At 41.5% G+C, this 20,227-nt stretch overlaps 1 long non-coding RNA gene and 1 pseudogene across 1 annotated transcript in view; both read left to right on the forward strand.

Annotated features, from left to right (window-relative positions):
- LOC138418881 (uncharacterized) overlaps positions 1-20,227 on the forward strand; it is a 46,508-nt gene that overhangs the window by 5,347 nt on the left and 20,934 nt on the right. The window lies entirely within an intron of this gene.
- Positions 1,297-13,394, forward strand: LOC138418503 (3-oxoacyl-[acyl-carrier-protein] reductase-like; annotated as a pseudogene).

The raw sequence follows: 20,227 nt of genomic DNA on the forward strand, positions 1-20,227 counted from the left end.
GGCTAAGGAGTTCTGAGATCTCTCTCTCTCTCTTTTAAGATATTTATTTATTTGGCTGCACCGAGTATTAGTTGCAGCATGGGATCTTCAGTCTTCATTGAGGCATGCAGGCTCTTTAGTTGGGGCAGGTGGGATCGAGTTCTCTGATCAGAGATTGAACCTGGGTTCTCTGCATTAGGAGCATGGAGTCTTAGCCACTAAACCACCAGAAAATTCCCTGAAGTATATCCTTTATCAGTACACTAATCAAATCCATGAGGGGGTCCACCCTCATGACCAGATCACCTCCAAATATCCCACCTACCAATATCATCACCTTTGGCAACATATGAATTTGGGTGGGGGGACACGTTCAGATATGTCCTTATATTAGTTCGGCTTCAGTTCAAATATCACCAGTCCAGAGAATCCTTTCCTGACAAATTTGTCTAAATTACCAGCCTCTTACCCCATTGGCGTATCCAGCTTAATTTTTTTCTTTATAGTAATTATTACTCTCTGAAATATTATTTGTTTGTGTTTCTAGAATCAGCTTTCCCCACTAGCATATCAGCTCAGTGAGAATGAAGGATTTGGTCAGTTTCATTCAAAACCATGTCCCCAGTGCCTGGGAGAATGCCTGAGGTCAAGTAGAATATTAATGAATACTTTTTGAATCATTGACTGAATGCATGAATTGAATGGGATCAGAGGCTGGTCTGCTTAAAAGTCTAGAGTCTTAAGACTGGAATTTGAAGGCATCTCAAATTTGGTTGACTAAATTAAAAAGAAAACACACTGATTCCATTTACATGATGTTCAAGAACAGACTATGTGCATCTAAGGTGATAAAAGTCACAGTAGTCATTACTGAAGCCCGAGCATCTAGAACCCATGTTCTGTACCAACAGAAGCCACCACAGTGAGAAGCCCCCACATCACAACTAGAGACTCGCCCCTGTTCCCCGCAATTAGAGAAAGCCCGCACACAGCAGTGAAAACTCAACACAGCCAAAAACAAATAAACACAATTTAAAAAAGACAAGACAGTAAAGGGTGGTCAATATATATGACACAAAAGAGTCATGGCTTAGGGTAATGAGTAAGGGATGACGTGAAAGAGTTTTAGAAGTCCTTTTTATTGCCTGGTTGAAAGCTTTCATCCTTCATGCAGTGGAAGGATACAGAAGATCAGAAATGGCAGGTCTTTGAAGTGTCTTTTAAGAAATTATAAATTTTGAATTTCCCTGGTGGCGCAGTGGATAAGAATCTGCCTGCCAGTACAGGGGGCATGAGTTCAACCCCTGGTCTCGGAAGATGCCAGGTGCCCCAGAGCCCGTGTATCCACAGCTACTAAGCCTGCACTGTAGAGCCTGTGCTCTGCAACAAGAGAAGCCACCGCAATGAGAAGCCCGTGCACCGCAATGAAGAATAGCCCCTGCTCAGCCCAACTAGAGAAAACAGCCCATACACTAACGAAGAGCCAGCACAGCCAAACACAAATAAATTAAGTTAAACAAAAAGAAATGATCAATTTTGAAATATTTCCAGAGGCACAGAAAAGTTGCAAATGTTACAGTTTTATTCACCCTTCATCTGAATTCTCTTAATGAGAACATCTTGTGTAAGCACAGTACAATGTTCAAAACTAAAAATAGTAAAAGAAAAAAAACAACCAAAAAGAACTAAAATAGTGTTGGTGCAACACTCTTAGCTAAACCACAGACATTATTTATTTATATTTCACAGCTCTTCCGCTATGTTCTTTTTCTATTCTATTCCAGGATGCCATCCAATATCTCACGTTGGATTTATTTTTTGTGTTTTCTAAATCTCCTCTCTTTTGTAATAATTACTCAGTCTTTATGACCTTGAGACTTAAAAAAAAGTACTTGTCAGTTACTTGTAGAATGCGCCGCAGTCTGATATTAAAAAAATTTTTGTCCTGATTTTTCTTATGATTATATTGGGATTGTGCATTTTTGGCAAGAATAGTATAGAAATGATGTGCCTTTCTTAGTTCATCCTATCAGGGGATACATGATGCTGCCCTCTGATATGTCTTATTACTGATAATGTCAACTTTGATCACTTGGTTAAGGTTTCTTTACTGTAAAGTTACTATATTTCTCTTTGTAATTAATAAATATCTGAAGAAATATATTTAAGACTATGCAAAATTCTGTTTCTCTTCAAATTTTTGCCCATGAATGTTGGCATCCATCAGTGGATCTCACACACAATTATTACTGTAGTATTTGATCTAAAAATGATTTTCTATTTCCCTCATTCCTTCTACATTTATTTATTAATATTTAAATTTATTTCTTTGGCTGCAACAAGTCTTCATTGCATGCAGAATTTTTAGTTGTGAAATGCAGTATCTAGTTCCCTGACTGGGGATTGAACCCGGGCCCCCTGCATTGGGAGCCACTGGACCACCAGAAAAGTCCCCCTCCTACATTTATTAACTAGAATTCTTCCATAAGGTAGAACTATCTCTTCTTCCCAGTTTTTTATTTAGCCAATAGTTTGTATCACTATGGTCTCTTATCCAAGAGACCATTTATTTTATTTCATGGATTATAATCCAATATTTTATTTATATTGTTGCTCAAACTGTTTCAGCTTTGTCATTGTGAGCTTCTTCAGATTGGCTCCTGTTTCTTTTTGACATACCCCATCTTTTTTCAACTACTTCTTTTTTTCTGGCATCATAAATTGTTCTTATATTTTCTCTTCCCCAGCCCTGGAATCAACCACGTCTCTAAGAAGTCTTGCTTCCTTTTATTGGAAGGTGGTATTTAGAAACCAAGATTTGGATATTAGCTGTGCTCATTGCTAGTGGGATATCCTTGCTTACTGGCCCTCTCAGCGGATGGAGCTTGATCTCTCTCTCTCAGAAACAATTCATATTGGTATCTCTGATTTCAATCTAACACACAGGTTCCATTCTAGCTTCCTCTATTTGAAAATTCTTTCCTTGATAGCAAAAATTTGGCTCTCATTTTTACACTATATTCACTTATGTGTTCAACCCTCATATGTATATAAAATAGTCTCACAATTGCTAACCCATACCCAGTGAGAAATAAATTTAGATTGAGAGAACTTTATACAAAGAATTCTGTCTTTAAATTAATTTTTATTGAAGTATAGCTTATTTGCAATGGTCTGTTAGTTTCTGCTGTATGGCAGAGCGAATCAGTTATACATACACATATATCCATTCTTTTTTAGATTCTATTCCCACTGAATCATTGTGCTGTACACCTGAAATGAACACAACATTGTAAACTAACTATACTTCAATTTTAAAAAGTTGGGAGGATTTGGTGATGGGACAAGCGCTTAGTTGACTCGTGCGACCCCTTGAACTGCAGCTGGCCAGGCTCCTCTGTCCGTAGGATCCCCCAGGCAATAATACTGGGGTGGGTTGCTATTTCTTCCTCCGGGGGATCTTCCTGACCCAGGGGCTGAACCTGTGTCTTCTGTATCTCCTGCATTTGCGAGCAGATTCTTTATCACTGAGTCACCTGGGCAGTCCATTAATACCATGTAAAACACATCAAAAAAAAACCTGGGAGGTGGTTGGGAAGGGCCCTTGTAGCCTCCCCATCTAGCCCTGAGGTTTTCTGTCCCAGGTGGGCAGGGTCTAGGGGCATCAACAGGGCGGTGGGCCGCTTTATGGCACAGAGCCACTACTGACTGGCCTTTGTTGCCTGGAATCTCCGAGGGGTCAGAGGCTGCAGCTGGAGACCTGGGTGGAGTTTATTTGGCATTGAGCTTTGAGACGGTCATTAAAAACATGACGTTCAAAACACATTTGAAGGAACAGAGGCAAGAATTTGGGTCCAATTAATTTCTTGGTAAATGCAGCTGAAATTAATAAACCTTAATAAGGAAAAATGCTGAGAATATGCTATCTCTGCTTCATACTAACCTCCTGGGCTCCATGCTGACCTGTAGAGCTGCCATGAAGACAATGATTAAACAGCAGAGCAAGTCCATTGTGAATGTAGGAGCTGTTACTGGTTTCAGAGGAAACTCTGGCCAGTTTATGCACAGTGCTAATAAAGAATTAGTCAGATTTTCACATGCTCTTGCTAAAGAAGTAGCAAGAAAGAAAATTAAGGTGAATGTAGTTGCACCAGGATTTGTTCATGCAGATATGACAAAAAGACTTGAAAGGAAAACATTTAAAGAAAAATACTTGGGAGGTTTGGAGCCCCCTTGATGTGGCCCATGTAGTTGTGTTTCTTTTATATACTTATTTTTAAAATAATCCAGATATTTATTAGAGAATTGTCTAGCTTACTTTCAACATACTAACATTAAAATAAAAGAGAAATAGAGCAGAGACTACATCATCAAATTGGATTTTGAGCAACAACCAGACTTAAACAGTGCTGGGAAGACTCCACAGCACATCTGGAGTCCCAGCTGGGAAAGGGTCCCTGGCAGCACATGGGTGAGAATTCAAAGATGGAAGTTCCGGATTCCGTTTGTAATCCCAGGACAGATGCAAATCATTATCACCATCAATCTGTGACCAAATTACAGCTCTGGTTTGATATTAATGCTGTTTGTTTTGTTGTGTAAAACTTGGAATGTAGTTAAGCCTAGGGCTTGGTAGGCCAGGCCCCTCCAGGGGCTCAGCCATCTCGAGATGTCACCCCCATTTTACCCATGGTGCTGCAAGCCCTGCGCTCACAGCAGGCAGTCACTCCCAGTCACTCCCAGTCACTCCCAGTCAGGGCAGTGTCCCGGCAGATGTAGAAGCAAGGTCAGAGGTCTGCTCTGCTTTGTCCTTGAGGCCTAAACAAGATTATTCATGTAATGCCCCTAACAGTCGGCCCCAGGATTGTTTAGACTGAAGAACATAGGAACAAGGCAAAATAACACAAGCAGTCTTACCGATTCTATAAGTAACAATGTAGGACGTATTGTACGTTTTAGTGAAAACAGTCCATTCACAGTTACTGATGGAGTGTTCCAATAAGCAGAGTTCTCAAACTTGAGAAGTTGGTTCATACAGCAGTACTTCCATTGCCTCTGTCAGTAAATGGGTGCAGTTATCAAAGTCTAGATAACTTAACCACCTTTGCAAGAGTCTATGGTTTTATGCTTCTATTGGCCAAACAGTAGGGCAGGTGAATGCTTGGGTGTTGGCCAGGTGATATTTTTGTATTACCATTTGGAGATTCATTTGCTGCATTCTCAAAGAAGCAAACTTACAGGAACAGTTCAGTTCAGTCACTCAGTTATGTCCGACTCTTTGCAACCCCATGGACTGCAGCAAGCCAGGCCTCCCTGTCCATCACCAACTCCAAAGGTTTACTCAAACTCATGTCCATTGAGTCTGTGATGCCATCCAACCATCTCATCCTCTGTCGCACCCTTCTCCTCCTGCCTTCAATCTCTCCCAGCATCTTGGTCTTTCCCAATGAGTCAGTTCTTCTCATCAGATGGTCAAAGTATTGGCGCTTCAGCTGCAGCATCAGTCCTTCCAATGAATACTCAGGACTGATTTCCTTTAGAATGGACTGGTTGGATATCCTCAGTCCAAGGGACTCTCAAGAGTCTTATCCAACACCACAGTTCAAAAGCATCAATTCTTTGGCCCTCAGCTTTCTTTATAGTCTAACACCCACATCTATCCATACATGACTACTGGAAAAACCATAGCTTTGAGTAGATGGACCTTTGTTGGCAAAGTAATGTCTCTGCTTTTTAATATGCTGTCTAGGTTGGTGATAACTTTTCTTCCAAGGAGCAAGTGTCTTTTAATTTCATGAATGCAGTCACCATCTGCAGTGATTTTGCAGCCCCCTAAAATAAAGTCTGTCACTGTTTCCACTGTTTCCCCATCTTTTTGCCATGAAGTGATGGGACCGGATGTCATGATCTTTGTTTTCTGAATGTTGAGCTTTAAGCCAACTTTTTCACTCTCCTCTTTCACTTTCATCAAGAGGCTCTTTAGTTCTTCTTTTCTGCCATAAGGGTGGTGTCATCTGCGTATCTGAGGTTATTGATATTTCTTCCGGCAATCTTGATTCCAGCTTGAGCTTCATCCATCCCGGCATTTCTCATGATGTACTCTGGAGAAGGAAATGGCAACCCACTCCAGTATTCTTGCCTGGAGAATCCCATGGACAGAGGAGCCTGGTGGGCTATAGTCCATGGGGTGCAAAGAGTTGGACACGACTGAGCGACTTCACTCTGTATATAAGTTAAATAAGCAGGGTGACAATATACAACCTTGATGTACTCCTTTCCCGATTTGGAACCAGTCTATTGTTCCATGTCCATTTCTAACTATTGCTTCTTGACCTGCATACAGATCTCTCAGGAGGCGAGTAAGGTGGTCTGGTATTCTCATATCTTTAAGAATCTTCCACATTTTGTTGCGATCCACAGAGTCAAAGGCTTTGGCATAGTCAATAAAGCAGAAATAGATGTTTTTCTGGAACTCTCTTGCTTTTTTGATGATCCAGCGGATGTTGACAATTTGATCTCTGGTTCCTCTGCCTTTTCTAAAACCAGCTTGAACATCTGGAAGTTCATGGTTCACGTACTGTTGAAGCCTGGCTTGGAGAATTTTGAGCATTACTTTACTAGCGTGTGAGATGAGTGCAATTGTACAGTAGTTTGAACATTCTTTGGCATTGCCTTTCTTTAGGATTGGATTGAAAACTGACCTTTTCCAGTCCTGAGGCCACTGCTGAGTTTTCCAAATTTGCTGGCATATTGAGTGCAGCACTTTCACAGCATCATCTTTTACGATTTGAAATAGCTCAACTGGAATTCCATCACCTCCACTAGCTTTGTTCGTAGTGATGCTTCCTAAGGCCCTCTTGACTTCACAGTCCAGGATGTCTGGCTCTAGGTGAGTGATCATACCATCGTGGTTATCTGGGCCATGAAGATCTTTTTTGTATAGTTCTGTGTATTCTTACCACCTCTTCTTAATATCTTCTGCTTCTGTTAGGTCCATATGTTTCTGTCCTTTATTGTGTCCATCTTTGCATGAAATGTTCCCTTAATATCTCTAATTTTCTTGAAGAGGTCTCTAGCCTTTTCCATTCTATTGTTTTCCTCTATTTCTTTGCTTTGATCACTGAGGAATGCTTTCTTATCTCTCCTTGCTATTCTTTGGAACTCTGCATTCAGGTGGGTATACCTTTCCTTTTCTCCTTTGCCTTTAGCTTCTCTTCTTTTCTCAGCTATTTGTAAAGCCTCCTCAGGCAACCATTTTGCCATTTTGCATTTCTTTTCCTTGGGGATGGTCTTGATCACTGCCTCCTGTACAATGTCACGAGCTTCTGTCCATAGTTCTTCAGGCACTCTGTCTATTTGATCTAATCTCTTGAATATATTTGTGATTTCCACTGTATAATCATAAGGGATTTGATTTAGGTCATACCTGAATGGTCTAGTGGTTTTCCCTACTTTCTTCAATTTAAGTCTGAATTTGGCAATAAGGAGTTCATGGTCTGAGCCACAGTCATCTCCTGGTCTTCTTTTTGCTGACTGTATAGAGCTTCTCCATCTTTGACTGCAAAGAATATAATCAATCTGATTTCAGTGTTGACCCTCTGGTGATGTCCCTGTGTAGAGTCTTCTCTTGTGTTGTTTGAAGAGGGTGTTTGCTATGACCAGTGTGTTCTCTTGGCAAAACTCTGTTAGCCTTTGACCTGCTTCGTTTTGTACTACAAGGTCAAATTTGCCTGTTACTCCAGGTATCTCTTGACTTCCTACTTTTGTATTCCAGTCCAGAAATAAGCTTTATAAACAAAATTAGAGTATCCTTTTAAAAACTTGATTAAAATTTTAATAATATAACAACAAGGTAGCCTACCAGGCTCCTCCCTCCATGGGATTCTCCAGGCAAGAGTATTGGAGTGGGTTGCCATTTCCTTCTCCAGGGGATCTTACCAACCCAGGGATCAAACCCGGGTCTCCTCCATTGCAGGCAGACGCTTTACTGTCTGAACCACCAGGAGGTCAAGTGAGGGGTTAATTTGTAGAAGCAGAAGGAGCTTTATCTACATGTACCATAGATCATTGTGAAATAATACTTATTTACTTTCCTGGAGAAGGAAATGGCAACCCACTCCGGTATTATTGCCTGGAGAATCTCATGGACAGAGGAGCCTGGTGAACTACAGTCCGTGGGGTTGCAAAACTTTATCAAAGTAACAAAAGATTTTACAAGCAAATATAAATCACTTAAAGGCAAAGAAATTCACAATCTGTGATCAAAAGCTGCGTTATAAGAAAACTTTGTTCTTTTAACAGAGAGAGAAAACCAAATTCCAGTCTGGTACCAGTTTACTGTTAAAAATAAAATATGTAAAATGTGTTTATCTAGTTAATCTTATAAAGTCTTTTCCATAAATCTTGAAGAAGTAACAATATTCTTCTAAGCACATGAGAGTGAAACCATAGATGGCATGTTTAAAATATAACTATATTGCAATTGACAAAGCAACCTGGCCATTGCTGTGACAGGTAACACTTTAATATGGTAACTAGAATTATAATTGACAACACTTTATCAGGACATATCGGATCTTTATGATTTCCACATAATTTTTAGGATATCTATATTAGTAACATTAACCATACATATAACCCGAGATTTATCACTCTTCCAACAATACTTCCCAAGTAATTTAACATATCAAATGAACCCATGTAGTTTAATACCTCTCTTTGGGATGTCTCAGGGTCCTCTGAAGCATCCCAAAGTCAGCCAGAGGTCAAAAGAACTTCATTAGATTTTAATTTTAGGAAGTTTTGTCAAAAATATCAGCAGGGTTTATAACACTCAGTCCAACAGGATTATATCAATCATTGTGAAACAATAGTCATTTGCTTAGCCAAAGTTAACAAAAGATTTCAAAGGTAAACAGAACCGATCACTTCAGAGGTAAAATCCATTATAAGGCAGTTCAACATCTCAAGAAAACCTGTATTATGTACAAAATTTTTCTTGGGGTCCACTTTCCATAAAACCTCTTTCTGTTTTTTTAAAATCACTTTGTTTATTTAGAAACAGCCACCTGTAATTGATCTACTTTCTTTTTTCTTAATAAGATGCAATTCCATTTCTCATAGCTTTTTTTTCTTTTTACTTAAAACACACATCTTATTTTCCTTAAGCAACTATGAACTGTACTTTATACTAGCATTCTGTAATACTTTGGCCACCTGATGCAAAGAGCTGACTCATTTGCAAAGACCCTGATGCTGGGAAAGATTGAAAGCGGGAGGAGAAGGGGATGACAGAGGATGAGATGGTTGGATGGCATCACCAACTCAATGGGAGTGAGCTTGAGTAAACTCCGGGAGTTGGTGATGGACAGGGAGGCCTGGCGTGCTGCAGTCCACAGGATTGCAGAGTCGGACATGACTAAGCGACTAAACTGAGATTGGTGAACCAGTTTAATTTCTAAAAACATTTGCTTTCTTATAGAGAACATCTCAGGATGGCACCAAACATATTCATTAATAGTCCAAAATCTCTTTAGTTTCTCTGTAAGAGGAAGTTGCTGCTGCTGCTGCTGCTGCTGCTAAGTCAGTTCAGTCATGTTCAGTAATTAATGTTTCAAATCTTATTTTATTTGGAAATGATGTAGCTATTCAGTAAACTTTTATCACTTAGCTTAGTAGAACCCTAGAAATTCAAGTTACCCCAATCTTCAGAGATTATTTTAGACAGACATTCCTAAAGTATAATTATTCTTAATCAAGTTTATTTAAAAGCTCTTGTCCCACTTATATTTATATATAAATATATATTTTAAATATAAATATATATTTTAAATATAAATATATTATATATTAAATATAAATATATATATTAAAAGTTTCTTCACTTGAGTTACTTTCCTTGTTGGCAAATTTCACTTACATTAAACCTAGGCACAATAAAGGTATTACACAAGCTAATGATTAAAGACATGTCTTAATTAGATTAGCAAACAAACATTAATACTAGATATTTAATATTGAATATTTCCCAGTTCACGTGAACCTGAAATTCATTTAGGTTAATTTCTCTTGTAGTTGTTTGATTCATAAGTGCTTGGTTTTCTTTAAACCAGTTGACAAAGATATACACTGAGACAAGGTAAATTCAGACAGACAGAGATCAGATTTAAAATGTCTCTTTGACTCTTCTCCCTCTCTCTTTTTTTCCCCATGGCTTGAAATTCTAATTTGCCCAAGGTTAAGGTCTCAGGCACATTGGGCTCTGTATTTATTTCAAGTAGCCTGCTGTACTAAATCGCTTCAGTCAGTCCAGCTCTTTGCGAGCCAATGGACTGCCAGGCTCCTGGGTCCATGGGATCCTTTAGGCAAGAATACTAGAGTGGGTGGCTATGCCTGCCTCCAGGGAATCTTCCCAAACCAGGAATTGAACCCACATCTCTTATCCTGCACTGGCAGACAGAGTCTCTACCACTAGCACCATCTGGAAAGCCTAGGCAAAGGTTAACTTCAAGCTTTTTTCTAGGCGGACCTTTGTAAAAATCTAGCTGTTTTAAATTGCATATGCAAAAAGAACCGGTTTTATAGTTTCAAAGGAAGGAAAAAAAAATTCATTTTAACCAGTTTTCTCTGGAGTCTGTCAATTACAATTTGGCACTTACCAAGAGATTTGTCAAAGACTGGACAACAAAGGCATTTACCATCTGCCTGTAGGGAGATTGCTCCAACTCCCTGGTGGCTCAGACAGTAAAAGTGTCTGCCTACAATGAGGGAGATCTGCGGTCAATCTTTGGGATGGGAAGATCTCCTGGAGAAGGAAATGGCAACCCACTCCAGTATTCTTGCCTGGAAAAGCCCATGGACGGAGAAGCCTGTTGGGCTACAGTCCATGGGGTGGCCAAGAGTTGGACACGACTGAATGACTTCACTTTCTACGAAGATTGAGCCCCACACTGCTATAGCTATTGACCTTCAACAACCCTGAGAGAGTTCAGGGTGGAGTGAGGCACTCTGGGCTGCAGGGAATCTGCTGGGACAGGTCTTTAGATAGTTGATGGTTTTAAGAACAGATTTTATGATCTCAATCTCTGCATCTCCTCATATCTAGAGAAGCAATAAATCCCTTCATGGTGACATCAGATCCTGTTGACTAACAGAAAACTTTTTGTAAATGAATGCTTAATGGTATTGATGGCAACCCACTCCAGGTACTCTTGCCTGGAAAATCCCGTGGACTGAGAAGCCTGGTAGGCTACAGTCCATGGGGTCGCAAAGAATCGGACACGACTGAGCGACTTTCCTTCTAATGGTATTGAACTCCGCCCTTCACCAAAACCTTATATATTGTCCTTCTCCCACTGCCACTTTGGAGCAGTATCTCAGAGCTATCTGAAATGCTGCCTCCTGGGCTATAGTCCTCATTTTGCCCCAATCACTTCATGGCAAATAGGCTGGGAAACAATGGAAACAGTGACAGACTTTATTTTCTTGAGCTCCAAAATCACTGCAGATGGTGACTGCAGCCATGAAATTAAAAGATGCTTGCTCCTTGGAAGAAAAGTTATCACCAACTTAGCATATGAAAAAGCAGAGACATTACTTTGCCGACAAGGTCCATCTACTCAAAGCTATGGTTTTTCCAGTAGTCATGTATGGATGGATATGGGTGCTGGGCTATAAAGAAAGCTGAGAGCTGAAGAATTGATGCTTTTGAACGGTGGTGTTGGAGAAGACTCTTGAGAGTCCCTTGGACTGAGGATATCCAACCAGTCCATCCTAAAGGAAATCAGTCCTGAGTATTCATTGGAATGACTGATGCTGCAGCTGAAACTCCAATACTACCCTGATGCTGGGAAAGATTGAAGACAGGAGGAGAAGGGTGCAACAGAGGATGAGATGGTTGGATGGCATCACGGACTCAATGGACATGAGTCTGAGTAAACTCTGGGAGTTGGTGATGGACAGGGAGGCCTGGCGTGCTGCAGTCCATGGGGGTTGCAAAGAGTCGGACACGACTAAGTGACTGAACTGAACTGAGAACTTAACTTGCAACTCTCAAGTTGTACATCTTTTTTTAGCCAACATGTCTAAAGAATATCATGGCTATCCAGTGCCAAAGAGTCACCTTTTCTTTCTGTAGTCATAGTTTTATAGCTAAAAATACAGACCAAAGTGAAAAGTGAAAGTTGTTAGTCATATCCGACTCTTTGTGACTCCATGAACTGTACAGTCCATGGAATTCTCCAGACCAGAATATTGGAGTGGGTAGCTGGTCCCTTCTCTAAGGTATCTTCCCAACCCAGGGATTGAACCCAGGTCTCCCACCTTGCAGGCGGATTCTTTACCAGCTGAGCCACCAAGGAAGCTCAAAATATAGGCCAAATGGTGCCCAAATTGACTCAGAATACAGGCAGAAAAAAAAAATGCTAGAGTGGGCGACAGAGTGGAAGAAGTTGGGCTTTTCCTCCCCCCACTGAGAGATGAGAAAGCTAGAAGGGGATTAGCTGATGGAGAGGGAGACAGAGGCAGAAGCGGGGGTGGTGTAAGGCCACAACAGGAAAAAGGAAAAAGAAAGAAAAGGGAGTGGGGGACATTGTTAGAGCTGTGCGCCGTCTCAAGGGAGAGCCGACTTAAGAAGTGAAGATTTGAGCAACTAAAATACAGTCTTGGCATTGTGACATGGACAGTTGTACTCACAAATCGAATAATTCTTTTTTTCCAATTGTAAACTTCTCTTCAGACAATTTTAAATTAGCTTCATGTACCTAATGGTAGGCAGAGAGGAGGATCCAGCCTCTCACCCAGCGTATCACATTCTTATCCATTTTCAACCTGTGTGAGCCAAAAACATTCAATAGTTTCTAATGGTTCAGCCCTCTTTACCTTAAAGTTTCAATTCTCACATAATCCAGTGAATCCGTCCCATTCCCTAGTGAACGAGCAATAAAATGAATCTTCCCATCTGGGAATAAAAAGTTAATCAACCTTAATCTCTTTTCTTAAAGAGTGGCATTTTGTTTCACAAATCCTGCTCACAGTGCCAATTAATATTTTGCTGAAATTTTTCACTTTCGTCTCAGGTTCAAAGGATTTGTTAACAAAAGAAGCCACTTGTTTTACAAATAAATAATACAGATGTTTATTAGAGAATTATGTAGCTTACTTTTAACATACTAACATGAAAAGAAAAGAGAAACAGAGCAGAGAATACATCACCAAATTGGGTTTTGAGCAACATCCAGATTTTAACCGTGCTGGGAAGTCCCCTATCACAGCACAGCTGGAGCCTCAATTGGGAAAAGGGTCCCAGGGAGTGAGTCCGTTCCATGGCTGAGACTTCAGTCGTGTTTCTTTTAGAGTCTCTGGACATTATAGGGCATGTCCTGGTGGTGGATGGGGGCTTGCCCTTCACCACGTAGCCTACTCATACCTATTATTAGAGTTAAGGGCACTCTGTTATACCTGTTTTTGCTAATCAAACCTATCGACGCCACAGATGTTGACTTCCATCTTTGTATGAAAATGTCTGTAAAGAACATGTGTGATCAGCTGTCTTTTCTAAATGACTTGCATACTACAGGCTGTCACAATGTTGGTATACAGCCACAGGCATTGGCGCCAACAGCCCTAAGAGCCGGTCAGATAATCCAGTCTCTAATACAAAATATCACCCATAGTATTTGCATATAACCTACCTCTACTTTAAATCATCTTTAGATTATGTCTATTACCTAACAGAGTGTAAATGCTGTGGAAATAACTGAAATACAGTGTAGATGCTCTGTGAATGGTTGCTTTTAGGAATTTTCTGGAATTTTTTTTGAGGGGGCTATTTTCTGTCCCTGGTTGACTGAATCCATGGCTGTGGATAAAAGCCAGGAATGTGAAGGGCTGACTGTATAGACATTTTGCAAGTGATATAAACAGATGTCGTCTTAATTTATACATTTGGTTGCAAAAGTAGGAAAAAGTTATATGGTCTAATTGTCATTAGTTATTTTGTTGTATCAGGCTGAATACTCCAGAAGTTAACTCTGTGGGCCACTGCCAAAGTAAGAGTATTTACAGGGCATTGGATAGGTGATAATACCTTAGCAACCCTGCTAGGGTTAAATTTTTTTTCCTTTTGCCTGTGACTTGGACGATCAGTTAGTATACATGTTGAAAAAAAACAGACACAGACACGAATGTGGAGTCTGGTTCCTTTGAGAGGCATTGCTCTTCTTTGAGCAGCTGGGCACAATAAACTACAGGTGTGGACAATTGACCCAACTTGTGGAAATTCTCAAAGATGGTGAGGCTTAACCCTTACTGTTTTAATACCCGATACAACTGTGAGCTGCATAGACCTCCTCAACTTAGGAAGTGGAAGTGGTATTTGTTTTTTTTTAAATCCACAAAACATTCACTTTGGCTGACTACTTAAAAACGGTGAAAGAAATAATGACATTTGAAAAATTAAGAGTATTTTGCATTAATGAGTGTAAGGATTCTTACTTGAAATTTTAGAAAAATAAGAATTATAAACAATCATAAATAATTTAACTAAATATACAAAAGCAAGGTTGTCTTTACAAGGAACAGGTAAAGCATTAGTCTTAAAAGAAAATATTTGCCTGAGATTAGAGCTGAAGACACAAATTGTGAGTGAAAACATCAGCTATTTTGTAGTGATCTCTTTTGTGAGAATAGAATGATAATTTTATTTTTTATTTATTTTTGACTGTGCTGGACCTTCATTACTGCTTGAGGGCTTCCTCTGGTTTTGGTGTGCGGGCTTCTCATTGTGATGGGTTCTCTTGTTGAGGGGCATGGGCTCTAGAGTCTGGGCTCAGTATTTATGGTTATGGACTCAGCTGTCCCATGGCATGGGGAATCTTCCTGGACCAGGGATCGAACCTGTGTCCCCTGCCTTGGTAGCTGGATTCTTAACCACTGGACCACCAGGGAAGCCCACATGATAATTTTAAATGTCACCAGATTCATGTTGACTTTTATTATCTATCATTTCAAAATGTTTTAAATATTTATTACATTTTAAAAAGCAACCTTTTTACAGTTTTATTGGAGCTAAGCATGATTTTATGTAAGCAGATTAATTATATATTGAAAGTTTGTACAAAAGTATTAATAGGATATATTAAATAAATGCAGAGAAAATATAAAATTAAATCTGTGTTCTTAAAAAAACACTGCCTGCTGGGTTTTAGCTCCATAGAATATCTTCTCTGTTCTCCCAGCTCATCTGCCTGGCTCTGAAGTGGCTCACTGCCTCACTTCAGATCTATGCTCAAAGTCTACTCTGCACTCAAACCTCTGATCTTACTATCAGAAACGGCCACCGACATTTCTCTGCAGCTGTTGCCTGCGGTTATTCTTGTGAGGCACTCACCACTCCCTGACATGAGAATATGTGTGCTCTTTGCGACCCCATGGACAGTAGCCCACCAGATTCCTCTGTCCATGAAATTTTACAGGCAAGAATACTGGAGTGGGTTGCCAGGCACTGAACCCACATCTCTTGCATCTCCTGCATTGGCAGGGAGATTCTTTACCACTAGCATTACCTGGGAAGCCCAAAGTCTAATCACCCCAGATGGGACCCGAACCCACAACCCCCAGCTTAGGAGGCCAGTGACTGAGGCACTCACTAATCCCTGACAATAGAATAGACACGTTTATTTGTGGGCTTCCCAGGTGGCTCAGTGGTAAAGAGTTTGCCTGCCAATGAAGGAGACACAGGTTCGATCCCTGGATAGGGAAGATCCCTTGGAGAAGGAAATGGCAACCCACTCCGATACTCTTGCCTGAGAAATCCCATGGACAGAGGAGCCTGGTGGGCTACAGTCTATAGGGTCACAAAGAGTCAGACAGGACTGAGCATACAGCTTCTCTGCCCTCCCAGAAAGTCAGCCGGGAGACAGTAGGACCTGTTATGTCTGTTTGCTACTATACATATATTGCTTGACTCAGGCCTTGAGGGAATATTCAGTGACTCAGTAGATGTTATAGAGGAGAGGACTCTGGAATCAGGAAGACCCTGACATGAATCCCAGCTCTGCTTCATTTTTTCTGGGTGTCCTGGATAAGTGGCCATTCCTTTCTGAGCCTCAGTGACCCTGTCTGAGAAATGGGGATGTTGGTCTTTGCACCAAAAGGTTATTGAGGAAACTCAATGCACTCAAGCAAGCTTAGCAGAGCACCTGCCAGTGTAAACAGCTGGTACCTGAGAACTGCTCTTAATCCTTCCTGGGGCCTCCCAAAGGCCAAGTAAATGTTCTCTGATATCCTCTCCCTGGGTGAGGTATGGATGAAAAGAGAGGTAGAATTCCAAACAAGAGGCTGAGGAGGTTTGTTGTGGTGTCAGTTTACAGCCTTGACTTTGAGTTGTGACCCAGTCCTGACCCTTTTTCTTCTAAGTCAGTGGCATGTGAGGGTGGGGCAAATGGTGGAGATAAATGATAACTCCAGTTCTACCAACAGCCAGCCCAGCTCTGAGACCCCCTTGCCATCCCTGGAAAGCTTTAGACCGGGTTTCAATCATTGAATTCCAGAACTTGAGAATCCTAAACACACCCCATGCATGCGTGTATGCTCAGATGTGTCTGACTCTCTGTGACCCCATGGACAGTTGCCCACCAGACTCCTCTGTCCATGGAGTTTTCCAGGCAAGAATCCTGGAGTGGGTTGCCATTCCCTCCTTCAGGGGATCTTCCTGAGTGAGGGATCGAATGTGCATCTCCTGAGTCTCCTGCACTGGCAGACAGATTCTCTACCACTGCACCAGCACACCAGCACTAATATGCGATTTCTATAGAAGTGTGAGAGAATAAATTTCCCTCGTGTCCAGCAAATCCTTTCTTGAATCTACTTCAGATCCATCTGCCTGTTGGAATGCATAGGGGTACTATCTTCCTTTCCCTTTGTTCCTGGGCATAAGGAAGCTCGCTGCAGAGAAGACTACTCACATCCTCTCCCCAGCTCTGAGCCTTCTTTATCACAATCCTGGGGACTCAGAGGCACTCCCCCTCATCGTCCCCTCAGCCTCCATTTGGTATTTGAAGGATCAAGGGTAGTGGGGATGTGGCTTCCTTATTTAGTCACAGACTTGGAGAGCTGACCTGGGGTTGAAAGGAGAGATGGGGGAATTAATGAAGCGAAGACAGACTTAAGGAACTGGGGATTTGAATGGAGAAGACGGAGAGGAAGGTTTCCCTGGTGGCTCAGCTGGTAAAGAATGCACCTCCAATGTGGAAGACATGGGTTTGGTGCCTGGGTTGGGAAGATCCCCTGGAGAAGGGAATAGCTACCCACTCCAGTGTTCTGGCCTGGAGAACTCCGTGGACTGTACAGTCCATGGGGTCAGAGTCAGACATAACTGAACAACCTTCACTTAACTTAAAGGAGAGGAACTTCCCCCTCATGCTGTGGGAAACTTAACTACCTGTTAAGCAGGTCCTCTCTGTATGGCAATGGTGGCTGGATTGGACAAGAATTCATGAAAGAGACATTGAGAGGAGCACACGTGGGAAGAAAGTTACAGACTGGGTCAAGCAATGGTAGATGTTCCATTTCAGTGGAACAGATGACAGTCCGCGGAGTGTTATTGTTTTCTTCTGAGCTTTTTATTTTGTTTTGGGGTATAGCTGATTAACATTGTTGGGGTAGTTTCACTGTGACGGGACTCAGCCGCGCATACACACGCATCCATTCTTCCCCAGATTCCTCTCCCAGCCAGGCTGTCGAATAACGTCGAGCAGAGTTCCCTGCGCTCTACAGCAGGTCATTGCTGGTTATCCGTCTTAGACAGAGCAGTGTGTACATGTCCATCCCAAACTCCAGGCGAGTATTATTGAAGGACGGCGAGGACAAGCTGCTTGTATAGGAGAACATAACTGAGAGACGTACAAGTGTAGGCGTTTCAGAGAAGGGGGAAGAAGGGCCAAACATCAGAAACAGAGGAAGACATCAGGAAGGGAGTTCTCACACACGGGGACAGGCAAAGACAGACACTCCCGGAGGTGGAAGACAGACAGAGAAGGGGCCCGAATCACTTGCTGGTTACTTCTAGGTCCCCGGGACATTTAAGTGTTGCGAGTGGGCTGGCTTTAGGCATTCAAGGGCTCTGAATGCCTGGCTGAGGAGCTCAGACTTTGTTTCCTAGGTCCCTGTACAAGGGTGCTGAGGAAGTCTTATGGTCCACAGTGTTTAACTCTTGGTTGACTGGTAAAGGCCAACTTAGGAATCTCCTGGCTGAAGAGTGAAATCAGAGACCTTCACGTTGTCCGTACTCAGAGCATGAAGGAGATGTTTTCTGGGGAACTGGTGGATGAATAGGGGACCCACTCACTCTGACTCAGTCCTCACCATCAAGGACCCTGCCCCTTCCCACCATCAAGGACACTGAATCACTGCATACTTTCTCTCCGTTTGGTTTTTTTTTTTTCAATTTTTTTTGATGTGGACCATTTAAAAAAGTCTTTATTGAATTTTGTGCAATATTGCTTCTGTTTTATGTATTTTTTCAAACTTTTAAACTTTGTGTTTTGTGTTGGAGTATAGCTGATTAACAATTTTGTGGTAGTTTCGATGAACAGGGAGGGCTTCCCTTGTGGCTCAGCTGGTAAAGAATCCACCTGCAATTCGGGAGACCTCAGTTCAGACCCTCGGTTGGGAAGATGCCCTGGAGAAGGGAAAGGCTACCCACTCCAGTATTCTGGCCTGGAGAATTCCCTGGACTGTACAGTCCATGGGGTCACAAAGAGCTGGACATGAGTGAGCGACTTTCACTTCACTTCAATGACCGGGGAAGGAACCCGACCATACATATACAGGTATCCATTCTGCCCCCAAACACTGTTCCATCCAGGCTGGCATATCTGTTATGGTTTTTTTTTTTTTTAACTGAAATACAGTTGATTTACAATGCTGTGCTAATTTCAGGTGTATGACAAAGTGGTTCAATTATACATATATATATACTTTTTCAGATTCTTTTCCCTTATAGATTATTATAAGATATTAAGCATAATTCCCTGTGCTATATAGCAGGCCCTTGTTGGTTACTATTTTATATATGAAAGTGAAAATTTAGTGAACTATACTCAATATTTGATAATAGTCTGTAAGGGAAAAGAATCTGAAAAAGTGTGTATATGTATAACTGAATCACTTTGTTGTACCCCTGAAACTAATGCATCATTGTAAATCAACTATATTTCAATTAAAAAAAACCCCAAAACTCCATAGCAGTGTGTATATGTTAATCTCAAATTCTTAATTTATCTCTCTCCCCCAAATATCTGCTTTATTTATTTATTTATTTTTTAACTTAAGGCACATGAGATCTTAGCTCCCTGACCAGGGCGAACCCACACACCCTGCATCTCAAAGGCGAAGCCTTAACCACTGGGTCCTAGGTGGGACCAGAGGAATCTTTCTCAATATGACCATGTCATTCATTAATCAAGTCAACAAGTATTAATCAAGGGCCAACTAACTACAATTGACCCTTGAACAACATGGGTTTGAACTGTGTTGTGGGTTCACTGACTTGAAATAGTTTTTTCAGGAAATATGTACTGCTGCAGTACTGCATGATCTAGTTGAATCTGCAAATGTGAAACTGAGGATAGGAAGGGCTGGCTGTCAAATTATAGGCAGATTTTCCACCGCCAGGAAGCAGCTCCTCCAGAGCCTGCTTTGTTCCAGAGTCAACTGTATAGGTGCTGGCACTATGTGCTTAGTTGCCCGGTTTTGCCCGACTCTCTGCAACCCCATGGACTGCAGCTGGCCAGGCTCCTCTGTCCATGGGATTCTACAGGCAAGAATCCTGGAGTGGGTTGCCATTCCCTTCTCCAGGGGGTCTTCCTCACCCAGGGATCAAACTCAAGTTTCCTGTGTCTCCTGCATTGAAGGCGGATTCTTTACCACTGAGACACTGGGGAAACAGCAAAGTATAAAACAGAAAAAAAAAAAAAAAAAAGCCCCGATCTCACCAAGTTGACACTCTTGTCAGGCTGTGTCCTTGTGGACAGCTGTAAGAGTTTTTCCTGGGTCGATTGCCAGCAGCGGAATTGCTGTGGGTCTCAGTGTATGTACTACTTGAACTCGGCCAACCATAACCAAATTCTCCTGCAACGTTAGTTCAACTAATATATACTCCCACCAATGGCATTATAAAGATTCCTGGTGTTGTCCTTCAATGTTTGTTTCTATCAGTTATGAAATTTTGCTAATCTGATGGGTGTGA

Source organism: Ovis canadensis, chromosome 14 (genome assembly GCF_042477335.2).
Source record: "Ovis canadensis isolate MfBH-ARS-UI-01 breed Bighorn chromosome 14, ARS-UI_OviCan_v2, whole genome shotgun sequence".
Classification (NCBI taxonomy): domain Eukaryota; kingdom Metazoa; phylum Chordata; class Mammalia; order Artiodactyla; family Bovidae; genus Ovis; species Ovis canadensis.